Here is a 15,533-nt window from a genome sequence, read left to right as displayed (position 1 = left end):
AGGAAGTTCCTTACCTGTAGTTGGTGGCAGCCATTTTAAGGTCATTCTGAACCATCCTCACCTCCAACTCAGATCATCTGCCAAGATAATTCAGCATACTACAGTGCAGGGGCCATTTTCTAGTAGCAGGAACACATATGTTTTTCAGGATTAACCCCTTTGCTACTAGGCCTTTCCCCCTCAGGTGCCACGCCTTTTTTTTGGTTATTTGGGGCAGTTTGTGCTTAGGCCCTCATAACTCATTGTCCACATAAGCTATCCACGCCAAATTTGTGTCCTTTTTTTCCAATGTCCTAGGAATTCTAGAGGTACCCAAAGTTTGTGGGTTCCCCTGGAGGAGACCAAGAAATTAGCCAAATTACAGAAAACATTTTGTTTTTGTTTTTTAAATGGGAAAAAAGGGCTGCAGAAGAAAGCTTGTGTTTTTTTCCCTGAATATGGCATCAAGAAAGAGTTTATGGTGCTAAATTCATCATCTTCCCAGCTTTCAGGAACAGACGGACTTGAATCAGAAAACCATATTTTTCACCACAATGTTGGCATTTTACTGGGACATACCTCATTTTTACTATTGTTTGTACTTTTAGCCTCCTTCCAGTTAGTGACGGAAATGAGTGTGAAACCAAAGCTGGATCTTGGACAGCTAACCATTTCTAAAAAGAAGACAAAATTCTGAATTCAGAAACAATATTGAAATTGAGGTGAAAAAAACAGTCATTTTTATCCATGTTTTACTCTGTAGCTTTTCCCTGCGATGTCAGATTTTCAAAAGCAATATACTGTTATGCCTGCTGGACTCTTCTTGTTGCAGGGATATATAGGGCTTGTAGGTTCATCAAGAACCCTAGCTAGCCAGAGCCAATAAAGAGCTGCACCCTGCCATGGGTTTTCATTGTATACTGGTATACAGCAATTCATTTGGTGAAATATAAAGAGTGAAAAATAGGTATCAAGGAAACCTTTGTATTTCCAAAATGGACACAAGATAAGGTGTTGAGAAACAGTGGTTATTTTCACATCTCTGAATTATGGGGTCCCCATACTAGCGTGTGAATTGCAGGGCATTGCTCAAATAGACATATATTTTACACACTGTCCTACTTTTGAAAGGAAGAAAATATGGAGAAAGACAAAGGGCAATAACACTTGTTCTGCTATTCTGTGTTCCCCCAAGTCTCCAGATAAAAATGGTACCTCACTTGTGTGGGTAGGCCTAATGCCCGCGACATGAAACGCATCATGGACACATCACATGTTTACACTGAAATCTGAAGTGTTTTTTTGGAATGTGCCTAGCTCTGGATTTTAGCCTGTAGCTCAGTTGGCACCTAAGAAAGCTTACCAAACCTGTGCATTTTTCAAACCTAGACACCTAGGAGTATCCAGGATGGGGTGAAAAAACCCTTTTTCCTCACATTTCGGTGCTGCAAAGTTCTGGAATCTGAGGGGAGGCACAAAATTCCATCTACCCAGTGTTTCCACAGACTCCCGATAAAAATGGCACCTCACTTGTGTTGGTAGGCCTAGTGCTTGTGACAGGAAATGCCCCAAAACACTATGTGGACAAACCAAAATTATCAAATACAAAACTACCTTTTTTTGCGGGGGGACCTGCGTTTTTGGTCCTGGGCTCAGCAGCCATCTAAGGAAATCTACCAAACCCAGACATTTCTGAAAACTAGACAACTGAGGGAGTCCAGGGAGGTGTGACTTGCATGGATCCCCCAGTGTTTTTTTTTGCCCAGAATAATCAGCAAACCTCAAATTTAGCTAACAAAAAAAAGAATCACGTTTTTTCCCACATTTCTGTGTGGGATCACCCCACCAGCACAAATTTCCTTTCACCCAATGTTCCTCTCAGTCTCCCGATAAAAATGATACCTCACTTGTGTAGGTGGGCAAAGTGGCTGTGACAGGGAAGAGCCAAAAACATTTCAAAATTCAGGGGAACCAAAGCGGGTACAATAGAGCAGTTTGAAAAAAAATGTTTTTAGGCTGACAAGTGGGGCAGAATTGTTATTACTATAGATGCAACAATGCTGGGTGGTATGAATTTTGTGGATTCCTGCAGATTCTGGAAGGTTCCATCACAAAAATGTGTGGAAAATGTGTGATTTAAAGCAAAGTTGGAGGTTTTGCAGGGCATTGTGTGTAGGAAAATGTTGTGGGGTGCATGTGAAGCACACCACCCTGGATTCACCCAGATGTTTAGTTTTCAGATGTGTCTAGGTCTTGTAGATTTTTCTACATGGCAGCGTTACAATTCCCAAAAAGTGCACCTGTCACCATTCCAAGTGGGACAATTTTGAGAGTTAAACAAGCTCTCATGGCCAAAATGTAAAACCAAAACCCCAAATAATTAAATCCTCTCTCGCTTGCCATGGAATATGATGTTTTAGTGTGCGAGTGGAGAGCTGTAAGACTGTTACCCCCTTCAGTTGGGGTGGAGGCATAACCATGCCCATACTGGTTGGTAGCCAAAACCCCACTCTTTTTTTTATTTTTTATTCCCTGGCATCTAGTAGGCTTCCTGTGCCCCCTGGGGAGTGGATCGGGGGAAATTGCCCCATCTGCCCACTGGTGGGCAGAACAACTTTGTCCCCATTTATTTGGGGTGGAGGTATGGCCATGCCCCCACGTTCTTTTTTTGGAAACAAACCTTCCCTGGTCTCTGCTGGGCTTTCTGACCCCCTTGAGGGCAGATAGTCTTTACAAAAATAGGCTGATCTGCCCCCAAGGTGGGCAGAAATGGCCAACTGTAATGTGCCCACATGGGGATAGACCCTTGCCGTAGGGGATGCCCCCCAAATAAAACACACACACACCAATCTCTGGTGACTAAGTGGTTTCTGCCCCCAGGGGACAGATTGGCCTAATGAGGGGCAGAAATGGGGGTAGAAATGGTCTAAAATAAAGTTGCCTCCCAGGGGAGCGACCCTTGCCTAAGGGGTCACTCCCCTTGCGTGAAATTGGCGCAAAAGAAAATCCCTGGTGTTTAGTGGTTTCTGCCCCCCTTATGGGCTGATAGGCCTAAGAAAAATAGGTCAATGTGCCCACAAGGGGGGCAGAAATGGCCTAAAATAAAATTGTCCCCAAGTAGAGAGACCCTTGCCTAAGGGGTCGCTCCCCATCTGTAAAAAAAACTAATGGGCTGTGTCACGTACCTGGCAGCCGAGACCCAGAATGACAATATCCAAGTGGGACAGTGCACATGGAGTGGAGCTGATATAGGGGTAAGGGATCAGGGGAGGGAATTGCTGGGTAAGTTGATTAAATGATTGTTTGTTGATAAAACACCAATAAATATATTTAAAAAGAAATCACTGCAAAAATAAAAATCCCTGATGCTTAGTGGTTTCTGCCCCCGTGGGGTTAGATCTCTCTAATTAAAATAGGCTGATCTGCCCCCAAGGGGGGCAGAAATGGCCTAAAATAAATTTGCCCCCCTAGGGGAGCAACCCTTGCCTAAGTGGTCGCTCCCCTTGCGTGTAACTGACTTTGTTTTAAGCACAGGGAGGCTGTATCATTTCATTAATATGTTCACAAATAGCCAGCAACTCCTTTTGAACATATCTGACATGCTTCCTGAAAGTATCCAGGATGCAGCAACATATGATATTATATGTCCATTAGACCTGTGTGTGTGATACATCCAGCATTACAAATACAATACTATATACCTTGATTTGTGGTTGGACACATGAAGTAATCTGTTTCTGAGCTTGGAAAATCCTGGACAGTACACAGGTACTTTTGTACCATGATGTATATATGAAAGACATATCACTATGCTGCCTTAGACACACAATTACAAGAGATGTTTCTAATGTGGAATGAAAATATGTAACTAATCCTATATACAACTCTACACAGACACTCACAGGTTCGCATTCACTACTGTCTGAGTACATCACACAAGAGGCATGGAGACAGAAGAAGTGTCTAGTATTTTAGTATATCATCATGTAACCCATCATGAGAGAACATAGAAAACAGTCTATCATAGCCACCTAAGATTTTTACAGCCCTAGCTTACTATGGCCTAATTTGCAAAAGTAAACTTACACTTTTGTGTAAGGTTACCTTTGTTTGCTATTCACAACATACTGTACAACTAGTATCTTTGTGAGTGCAGAGCCTCTGCACAGAAAGAGACCAATCTTTTCATGTGCGGATATTCCACAATCAAAAAGATACTAATTGCAGCTCTCCTTGAAAACAATCATAGAGTTACACAAAAGTGTAAGCTTACTTTTGGAAATCAAGCCCTGTGTCAACACCACAACTACGGTGCCTCAAACACTGATTGCTTTTGTAATTTTCTATTTAACTGTACATAGTATTGAACATTTTAATATGGTGTGGTTTATATAATGGCCAGTGAGTGTATCATTAAGTTTCCAACACTGCCAGTCACCGCCATGTCAAATGTGTATGAGGGTCATTGTCCAAAGTACAGTCTGCCAAACAGCAAGCCTCATATAATCAATGGGGAAAGTGTGCTTTTTTGGGGTATCGGTATCTCAAAAATCTAAGGTACACAGCTAATTTTAACATCTTCTGTTTCATATATGCCTGTAGGCTTAATTCTGGTATACAGTGACAAACCTCAATGGCTATGCATAGGCATCAATCCTTGTGACACTTGGTTTTCAGATGTCAATTGTCCTGGAAGATCTGACAAATGCAGTGACATATTCTCCCCTAGGGCAATGGAGTCCTTTGAGACTTTGTCAACCCTAATCACTGACATGGGCAAAAAATCTGTGGAAGGGCCTAACTTTTGACTCTTTAAAACATCTGTTGTTGACATACTATATGTATGGCTTCCAGAGTAGTCTCATGGTGGATTTTATGGACAGAGCGTTAAATGTTTACCAATCATCTTTGACAACAGACTCTATAACCACTTAAAGGCCGTAACACAACTAGTGGTTCAAGAGAAAAAAGTGTCAACCAGCTGGTCATGCAACTGCATAATCTACCCTCTTTGTGGTACAATGCCCTGTTCCCTGGATTCAGACATAGTTGAGGGTTCAGAGGGATGTCTAATCCCTGACATACTGCAATGTTGTGTAAGACATGACAGGCTACTATTATCTTGCACACAACTGCAGAGGAGTACAGCAGCACAACTCCTGTATGGTCAAGATATCTGAATTGTGACTTTAGTAGTCCAAAAGTACGTTCTATGATGCTTGTATCAGTATGTGCGGTCATTTGTACCTACGCAGAGGTGCAGAAATTGAACGTCTGGATGGTGTAAGGAGATCAAAGGAGAATGAGTGTGCAGCATCACCTGTGGAAGAAAATGTACAAATTTTGGTGCATGTGTCTGTTGAATTTCTAAAGTTACTAATATATGAAATTGTACATGCAGTGTCTGTGGGCGTCACATATGTACCACAAGAAATATTAAATTGTGATGAATGTCTTTGTAAACAATTTTAAACATATATGAACTTGTTTGTGGTTTGAGTACTTATCCAGAAGTCACATGTTGCCAAATTCTCCTGCTGCCAGCCGCCAGGCAAAATGTGACTTGTGGAAGATGTAGCTGTTGTGTACTACCTAGGAAAAGTTCATGCACATCCATAAAGCAGCCACTGGCATCACACACACTGTGCAAGTTAATGGAGTGTCAAATAATTGCACCAGCCACACATGGTAAGCAGAAAAAGGTGTTGAAATCCCTGGAAACCCTTAGCCTTCCTGACAGTGTATGAGGCATATGTATGCACAGATCCGCTCTCTTATTAATGCTGCTCAGAACCTGGAGCAAGCATCTGGACAGGCTTGCCTGAGAAATGCCTACAGTGTCACTGGACACCCTCTGGAATGACCCAATAGCAAAGAAATGGAGAGTTGCTAGGATCTTGACGTAGGCCGGGATGGTGCAGGAGCAGAAGGTCACAAAGTCAAGATCCTGCTCCCACTCACAAACCATCTCCAAGATGACATCATGGGGAAAACGGAATCTGAAGATTACATCTTTGCTGGACATCCCAAAGTGGTTAATCTTTTGTCTGAAGATCCTCTCTGCTCTCCTCTCCTTCCTCCTTCTCCTCACATCATTCTGTTGCATGACTTGGGACAACCCAATAAAAACATTCAGTGACATGTTGTAAGGTCTGAAAGGGTTTGTACGTGGCAGCTCAGAATTTATGTGTGCAGCCAGGCAGTGATTGGGTAACGACTTTCAGCTGGAGCTCTGTGGGAGAATGGAAAGCACTGACAGAGGAGTGCCTGGTGTGTTTGGGAGAAACGTAGGAATCTGGTGTTCGTTTACAGATTAGAGTTATATATTGCAGTCACAATTTGTCTGTGGAAGACATTACATGACCCATTACTGAGAGTTAAATGTGCAACTGTAGAAGATATGTTTTTTAGAATGTGTGATTTTTTTTAACACTCCTGTAGTAGTATTTTTGTCAGAACCTTTACCACTGCAGTACACACCCTACACATACACAAATGTAAGTGTAGAGGGTCAACATGTAGCTATTTCATATTTTCAGTGATGTATTTTGTGCTATTATGAATGTTCAAATAGACCTGTTTGTATTCCACCCTGAGTACGGAATCACTGCCCCGATTGGGGAGATTCCATCACGAGTGGGAGGATTCCACCCACACTGTGGAAACACCACCCCAAGTTCAGAGACTACACAGTCATAAAGATATGATCCGTAATTCCCTTTGTGAATACTGAAAGTTGTAAAGTTATACTTTTGGTCTAATTTTACCTTTGTGAATTGGGTCACAACCTACAACCTCTACAGACCTACTAGTAGAGTGGGAAGGTTTTGATACAGGTGAACTAATCACATTGTATAGAATTATACTGCAAACCTCTGGATTTAAATAAACATTATAATCCCTTATCTTCCCTCTGGTAAAATGTAGTAGCACGAGGTCTACAGTTTGTGTAAAGCCTTTTAGACACACACCCTTTATCGATATTAGTAGACACCTTGGTTTTTATAAAGCTGTGTAGCACAGGAAGTACTAGCCCTCAAAAATCTTCAACACAAAGCAATTGGTCTTTGTTGAGCTGTCACTTAGAGAAACTGCAGTTACATTGTACTATGAGGTAGGATAAGTTTTTGATGAAAGTGTACCATGCAGAATGTATAGTATTTTGAAATGTAGTAACAGAGAACCTAGGTTTTCTTTTAATCCTCTACGCTCAGTGTTTTATTAGTTACAAGTCTATAAGAAGCAGAAATAAATATTATGTGTATTTTATATTCTCTGTATGACTTCTAGACATTTAAAGATGCCAACAAAGTAACAGAAGAAAAGGAAGATAAACCAACAGTACTACGAAGAAGTTGCCAAACATCAAACACAGCCAGATAAAGAGAATGGGCCTGATTCACAAAGGTAAACTTAGACTTTTGCTCTAAGTTTCAATCAAAAGTTAAAGTTTATTACTTTTTAGTATTCACAAAGGTATGTTATAAGTAGTATCTTTATATTCGCATTCGGGGGGAATCTCCACACTCTGGGTGGAATCTCCACCCCGAGTGTGAAGATTCCACTCCAGGTGCAGAGAGTACACTCTGGGTGCAGACAGTACACTTCGGCTGGGGAGATTACACTCTGGGTGCAAGGTGGAATCTCCGCACTCTGAGCAGAGATCCCCATGAGTGCGGAGATTCCACCTTGTTTGCAAACGTAAAGATACTACTCACAACTTTCCTTCCTGAACACCAAAAAGTCATAAACTTATACTTCTCGTCTAAACTTAGACCAAAAGTCTAAGTTTACCTTTGTGAATCAGGTCTAATGATGGTATAAGACAATACAAATCAAATAAGGGAACTCACTTGCTTTTAAAAAAAATTAAATAACGATGTAAACTTAATTCGACAGGAGTGAGCAGAAAGTAATATGTGTCTACATCTAACAAAAAAGCATATTATTCTCCAAAAAAGATTGTGCCACAAAAAAGGAGCCGAACCAGACATATATAAGAAAAAGAAGCCTAAAGAACTTCATCAGAAGTGCTTTCATAGAAGAGTAGTACGAGAAGCATAAAACAGTAAAAAGCAAAACAGCTTTGCAAAAAGCAGAAAAATGTTGTTGAGTGTCTTGTTGAGAAGACTTTTTTATTTAAAAAAAGGCTATTCTCATTTTAAAGAGAATGAGATATTTACACGAACTGATTAATTCACTGAAGAAAAAATGTCCCCAGAAGGTTCAAGTGAGTAAAGCACACATTTGTAGTATGTTCCAGGGAGAGAGGAAACACACTTCAAGTACTGAGGCATTTTTAATTAGGTGAATTGTTTACAAAAAAAAGTTACTCATTGCAGTTCACAAAGATGGTCGTGGATATGAAGTTAATGAAGGTACATTGATTGCAAAAAGGAAAACTAGTGCCTAGAAATGTAGAACAAGATGTATATAATGAGGTATTAGGTTAACACCCTGAAAATCGAGTTTTAAGTGGACATGTAGATATGTATGCAACATAGGACACCAGTCTATGGATAAACTTAGATTGTTCTTATACAAATACAGGAAAAAATTAAACTACTCCAAAGCCTTGATCTTTAACGAGTAATGACACTCACAAACCTTCAAGGACATTCATTGACTTGCTTATCACAGCGGATCTGTGACAGTACTTTCCACCATCTCCGAATGCTGTCTGTGTCCCACAATAAAATGAGTAATTTTGTAAAAAGATTGTATTTTGTAAAATGTCCTGCTCTTTAGCTTCAAAAATCAAATGATATGCTATTAAGATGTGCTCATTCTAAAGTCAGTTCTGTAATATATGGCATCAAGATGCAATACTTTGGGCTTGAAAGGTCAAGTGAAGAGACTGAGATGGTTCTGTAGAACACAGAAAACTGTATTACGTGCACAGTGCTAGATAGTTTTAAAAAGGAAATTGGTGCATTCGAAAGAGCAACTGCAGAAATTACAGAATAGATGTGTGTTTGTTGCAGACAAACTCATTACAAATCACAAGTCGAAACAATTGATATTCGTGAAAAACAGTATACAGTGATCTAGTAAAGTGGTTTAAACTTGTTCTTTGTTTGATCTCTAGAGATAAGTTTGACTTGTGCATAGTATTCTATTGACAAACTAGATGATAATGAAATGACTGCTAGAGAAATTCATAACAAATTAGACGTTTTTCCAATTCCTCCTCAGCTTCAAAACCTGAATGTGTATGAGGCTATTTGTATACAAACAGTACATCGCTTCCAGGCCATTGTCACACAGGAAATGTCCTCCTTCTGAATTACTAAAAAGGTTTGAAAGGTAAAGTTGTGAATTTGTCTTTGAATATGAGGGAGAATATTGAAACTATACAGATAGATCATGGACAAGAAGAATGGCTAGTGTTTCTAGTAAATGGGGTACCTACCAAAGAGAACAAAAATTGACAGGAACATCTCAGCATTGATAGGGTTAAGAGTGCTTTACAATATCTTAAAATAGAAAATATATTTTACAAAGCTATTGATGTAGAGGAATACATTACCTGTCAGAGAACATTAAAAAGAATTCTGATTAAAGTGGTCCCTGGATTTGTTCAGATAAAACTAGCTGTGACCTATTATGTGTTGTGACTGTTCCTACTGGACAAGCTGCTCACAAAATGAAAGGAATCACATTGCATAGACTACTTGTGTTGCCTGTGGAACATAGCAACAAACTAGAATACCTACAGTTATCTGGTGATGCATGTCATGAGGTGTTCAGAGTTCTCAAGAAAATTAAATTTGTGATTTTGATGACGCTAGCACAGTATCAAGTCTTATGCTACCTTTCATTCATCTGAGGATGCAAGAACTCCTCAGAACTGACTATGATGTTTTGTTAGGAGGTAAACATGTCATCGTTTTTGCTGACTTTCTACAGTTGACTCTGGTCAAAATCAACCAGTTTAAAAAAAAAAACCTGTGCATGAAAAAACTAAAAAGTCATTAGGGAGTATTGGAAATGTTAAAACATGGTTACATTTCCAGAATGCTGAGTTGACAGAAAATATGAGGCAGGCAGAAGATCTAGAGTATGGGAATATAATAAAACAAATTAGAATAGACATAATTAGCAAATAATCTAAAAAGCTGTTGCTTCTTGCTTGGTTAGAGCTTGATTCTCACTCAGGAAGTTACCAGCTTCTATAATGCAAACCATTAGGAAAACTCATAAACAGATTGTATGCCTAATGCCAACATTGCACACAATTTAACTCAGAAATGCTTCATTTGGAAAAACAGGAAACAGTGAATCTTAATGGTAAAGACAAAATGGAACATCAAGGTTTAAACTTACCACTATGTCAATCAGTGGTAAAGAAACTGGAATCATTAGAAAAATATTTTTACACATTGCCAGTTTAGTGACGATTCTAAACCTCTGTAAAAAATTGGATTAATTTTGTACCAAAATCTGAAAGTCGAGGAGGGATTAGTCAATGGTGCGATGGGAAATGTAATAGACCTTATTACATACCCCAATAGAAATGAGTGTGAATATATTCTGATTAAATTAGATCACATTGAGGAAGGAAATAAATAGGAAGGTGCACTGCCATCTTTCTCCTGGTAAAAGATCTAAATTTGAAAAGGAAACACTTTCCTCTAAGTGTGCCCTATGCTGCACAATTCAAAAATCTCAAGAATATAGGAGATCATTATGAGTTCGTCAGGCTGCGGTTCCCCCACTTCACCGCCAGTGGGGTGAAGCCCCAACTGGCTCTATTATGATTTTCTCGCTGGGTCAGCGGGCAGAAACAGAGCTTCTGCCCACCGACCTAGTGGGAAACAGAACCTTTACACTGACGCCGACTCCTAATGGTATATGATATCGTTACCCACTGTAATAGTGGTGCTAAATGTGTTACAAAAATGAGGACATTGCAATTAATGATTTCTTTACAACAAACTATTCATGGAACCATGAATGTGTAAATTGTCACTATTCTGGCAGAAAATACATTCAATCAGAGTAATTTGTGTACCTTACTGTACCAGATTGCAAGTCAATGTTATTTGAAAAACTAATCGTGAAAGCTGTAAAGAACAATTCCTGTCCAGACTGCACATCAGAACTGCTGTCTACATTGGTCATAAGCCACATTTCAAAACATCTTGTTCTCACGCAACAAAGATGCAGAGCTGATGGTACCAACATCAAAAGTGACATCACCAACTTTAAAGCCAGTCAGATATCAATTCATAAAAACACTCAATCAACTCTGTTCACTACAAAGTTCACCTTAAAATCCATCTGGCTTGACTGAATGTGATGATGCTTATTTTACAGTAAAGCACAGATTACCATGGAAACTTCCAGACTCCTATCTTATATTTCTGCAACCAAAGTTGTAGAGGAAATAATATTTAGAAACATGTATGTAGATAGAAATAGACACAAAAACATAAAAGTTAATTTTCAGTGTTGTTATATGGTCTACCAAGGATAATGATTATATAATGATTACTCTGTTTCTAATAATAATACATTGACTATATCTATGTGTGCTATGTACCAATGTTGGTCTCATGCATAAAACACAAGTGCTTTTTTTCATAAATCTAAGTGATTTAAACTAACCACATTGTTAGTATTCTGGTATACAAAAATTATGCATTTTACATCAGGATATGTTCAGTGAAAATGCAAACTCTGTTATAAAAAGTAGGATCTTGCAAGAGGCTTGCAAGAGAAAACCAGGAAGCACTGCCCTTCAGACTGGACACACGCCATTGCCTCCCTGGCTCTTATAAACTCTGATTAGAGATTCCAAGAGCTGCAGATTATGGTGGCCTTCTCTGGCTCTCACAAGAGTCTTGTGAGAGATTGTAAGGAAGGAAAAAAAGGAAAACGTAACACAAACAACATAGATCATAAAAGTAGAGGGTAACCTTGAGGAGAGCTGTTTTTGTTAACAGTTTTCAACAACTATAATTCTGTTTGTGTTTCCAAACATTTTAACTATATTTGTGTTATTTTAAACAATGTTAAACGGACAAAAACATACAACTTGAGGTATTAAACAAACACCAACATCTCCCTAAAAAGAAAAAGGAAAAACATTTACAACAAACTGTTAAAAAAGTACTGCCTTGGTGTTACTTGTGGTCTTGAAAAAGCTTACCCTTTGCAGACTTGCTTGCTCTGATGAAAAAAGTGATCTGCTAACACAAGCAGCAGTATATTGCTTTATTCAGGTGCAGGACTTTTGTCTGCCTGTGCACTTACAACATGCACAGGCACAGTATCTCTTGGAACAAATGATGTTGAAGCCCCTGTAGAGTTGTCTAGTTCTGCACGATTGTACGATGGAACACCGACTTTAAAAACAACTACTGCCTTAACAATGAGGTCGGAACACCGACCTCGTTATTACTACTAATGATTTTACCACAAATGCCTTAACAACGATATTTCGTTGTAAAGGCACTCCTGATAAAAGCATTAGTAATAGGCACCATTCACCCTACATCCCTCACCCCACCCCCCCAACCCCACCCCAAAACCTAAAACCCCCTGACCACCCACCCCCTCCCCAAAACCAAAAACGCCCCACCCCCCAACCCCACCCCAAAACCTAAAACCCCCTGACCCCCCACCCCCTCCCCAAAACCAAAAACGCCCCACCCCCCCAACCCCACCCCAAAACCTAAAACCCCCTGACCCCCCACCCCCTTCCCAAAACCAAAAACGCCCCACCCCAAAACCTAAAACCCCCTGGCCCCCCCTCCCCAAAACCAAAAACGCCCCACCCCCCCAACCCCACCCCAAAACCTAAATAGGTTCATCTGATTCTGATGAAGGAATCTTTCTGCTGAACGGGAAACAGGATATGAGAGGAATCCAACTATGTATATTCTAACCAAAGTCTGATACTGAAATAAAGCAAAAAGGATGGGATAGTCTTCTAAATAAAGGCATCCATAAGAACCAATCAGAATTCTTCCTTAGGATGTGCTTCCCCTCATGGACCTTTTGTGAGTGTCTCACGGATGTTTGGTGAGAGAGTAAAAAACATACTTCTATTTATCTTCTATAGAGCAATACACTATTCATTTTTCTACCTTAAACAACATGTCTAATGTTTTATTTTGTTCAAAATTACTGTAAAACACTGTAATGAACTTAATTGTAAATGTACGATCTAAAGAGTAGTTCACAAGAGCCGAATAGACAGTAGAGCCCCCTCGGAGTCCATGCAGGAGACTGTGCATCCGACTTTCTCAAAAGTCTTGCGAGAGCCATCACTTTTGATAAATAAATAAATATCCAACTACCTTTTATTTACTTTTCTATTATAGATTAGAATTAAATAATAACTGCAAACACAAGTTCCCCTGCCAGTACTGGTGCGGGCAGGAAAATTGCTGTGTCCCAGGGTTGGGCTACCCTTGTCACAGCATGTGAACCAGCCCTGGGGACCTTAGATGGCTCACGTAAATGGGTTGCATGACCCCTCTCCCATTTGAAAACTTTAGAAGCCCGAGTGGATATGGTCATGGATGGGGTCATGCCACCCTGTCCTATTCTATGAAACTTTCAGCTCTGGAGATGGGATCCCTAGAGCTTATAATGGCTTGGGGAAGGGGGGCCATGTGCCACCCTCCACTAATTGAAGAATCTGGCTCCTACGCCATTTTGTTTTTTCTTATTTTCAATGCAGCAGGAGTCCCATGGGATTGCAGCTAACACTGCTGATTATTGTTGTATTTTGGCCCCAGGGGAGTCCCTCTGGGGGAGGACCCAGGGGGGGTAAGAGGGAGCATGGTATCCCTACCCTTCCCCCTTATATTATTTTTCTGTATAACTTCAGGACGGGAAACTAAGGGGATGATTATGACTCGCTGTGGAGGTCAGACTGTCATGGTTGTGGCAATCCGACTGCCACATTAAGAAGTAGATGGGCAGACCTACCAACCAACCGTCGTCCCCATCATGATCCAAGATCCTGACAGGCTGATGGCGGTCCTAGTTGTAATCAGCCAGGGCAGTGCTGGACTCCGCCTTGAAAAGGCTGGTGGAGAACAAGTGCACAGGGCCTCAAGAGGGCTCCTGTATGGCATGGGCATTGCAAAGGTGCTCCTCCCCAGCACACTTGAAATGCGCACTGTGTGCTGTGCAGCGAGCATTTCAAAGGTACTAGTGCACCATGCGTGCAGCAGCAACAATGCTGCCGCACCTTTCCCACTTGGCTGACTGGTTAAAACCTTGGTCTCCTCGTTGGGAGGGATTATATATATAATCATATATACATATAAATGTATATTGCTATATTTAGTTCTTCTTACAACTTTGGTGCCGCTTGACAAATCCTCATGACATTTTTAAAACTTATACTTTAGTTGGTTTAGCTGTTGTCTTTGAAGGTTCAGGGTGATCAATTAAGTGGAGGCAGAGAAAAAGGTGGGGTCCTAAAATGCATTTTACCTATTAATTTTTCCGTAGATATGCCTAAATCCCAAACCGCTAAACGGACTCACACCAAATTTGAAAGGAAGCTAGATTCTTTCACAGATTGTTTGGTGTAAATCAATTCAGGAGTTTTGGGGTTATCTAAGGTTACAAAATATAGATATCTAGGGATGCTCTAAACCCTAAAACTACCCTTGCCATCCAAAACTCATACCCGCCCTAAACCTTAAAAAATACCCTTGCCACCCAAAAAAACCACTTCCACCCTAACCCCTAAACATTATCTTGCTGCCCTAGAGCCCATACCCACCCTAAACCCTAAAAATACCCTTGCCACCCAGAAACCCCTTCCCACCCTAAACCCTTAAAATATCCTTAGCACCCAAAAACCCTTACCCTCCTTAAGCTAAAATTACCACTAAAATAACCTTATCCACCCTAATCCCTAAAATACTTCTTTCCCCCAAAAAACCCACACCTACCCTAAACCCTGAAATTCACATTGCCACCCAAATATCCTCATCCACCTTAACCCAAAAAATATCCTTTCCACACAAATATCCATATTCCCCCTGAAACCCTAAAAATTCCCCCACCCACTCTAATCCCTAAAAACCTTAAAATGCCCTTGCCCTAATACTTATATTAAGCTTGTATGGTTCCGAACACATTGTAAATGCTGTTTCCTCTACATTTAGGATCATGTTTTCATAGGAAATGTATTTTTTGTGTTGCAATAACTTTGGCCCTGTTTGAATAATCTCCACAAATATTTCTGAACAATTGTGACTTTTTACAAGTTTGTGAATAAAAAGTTTTGTGCCCCAAAAAAAGAGGGTCCTGAAACATATTTGCCCCATTCATTTTTCCATAGGTACATCAGAGACAGAAACCACTAAACGGATGCACACTAAGGCCCTCATTACAACCCTGGCAGTCGGTGTTAAAGCGGCGGTAATACCGCCAACAGGCCGGTGAAAAAAAAACTGGAATCACGACCAGCCACTTTAACACTCCGACCGCCACGGCGCTAGAAACAAACACTCCGGCGGTCTCCACCAACAGACAGGCGGAAGACAAAGTACCGCCCACTGTATTTTTAAGACACCTAT

The sequence above is a fragment of the Pleurodeles waltl genome, chromosome 2_2 (assembly GCF_031143425.1).
Source record: "Pleurodeles waltl isolate 20211129_DDA chromosome 2_2, aPleWal1.hap1.20221129, whole genome shotgun sequence".
In the NCBI taxonomy this organism is placed as follows: Eukaryota; Metazoa; Chordata; class Amphibia; order Caudata; family Salamandridae; genus Pleurodeles; species Pleurodeles waltl.
The sequence above is the reverse complement of the archived record's forward strand: the minus strand, read 5'-3'. Positions refer to the sequence as shown.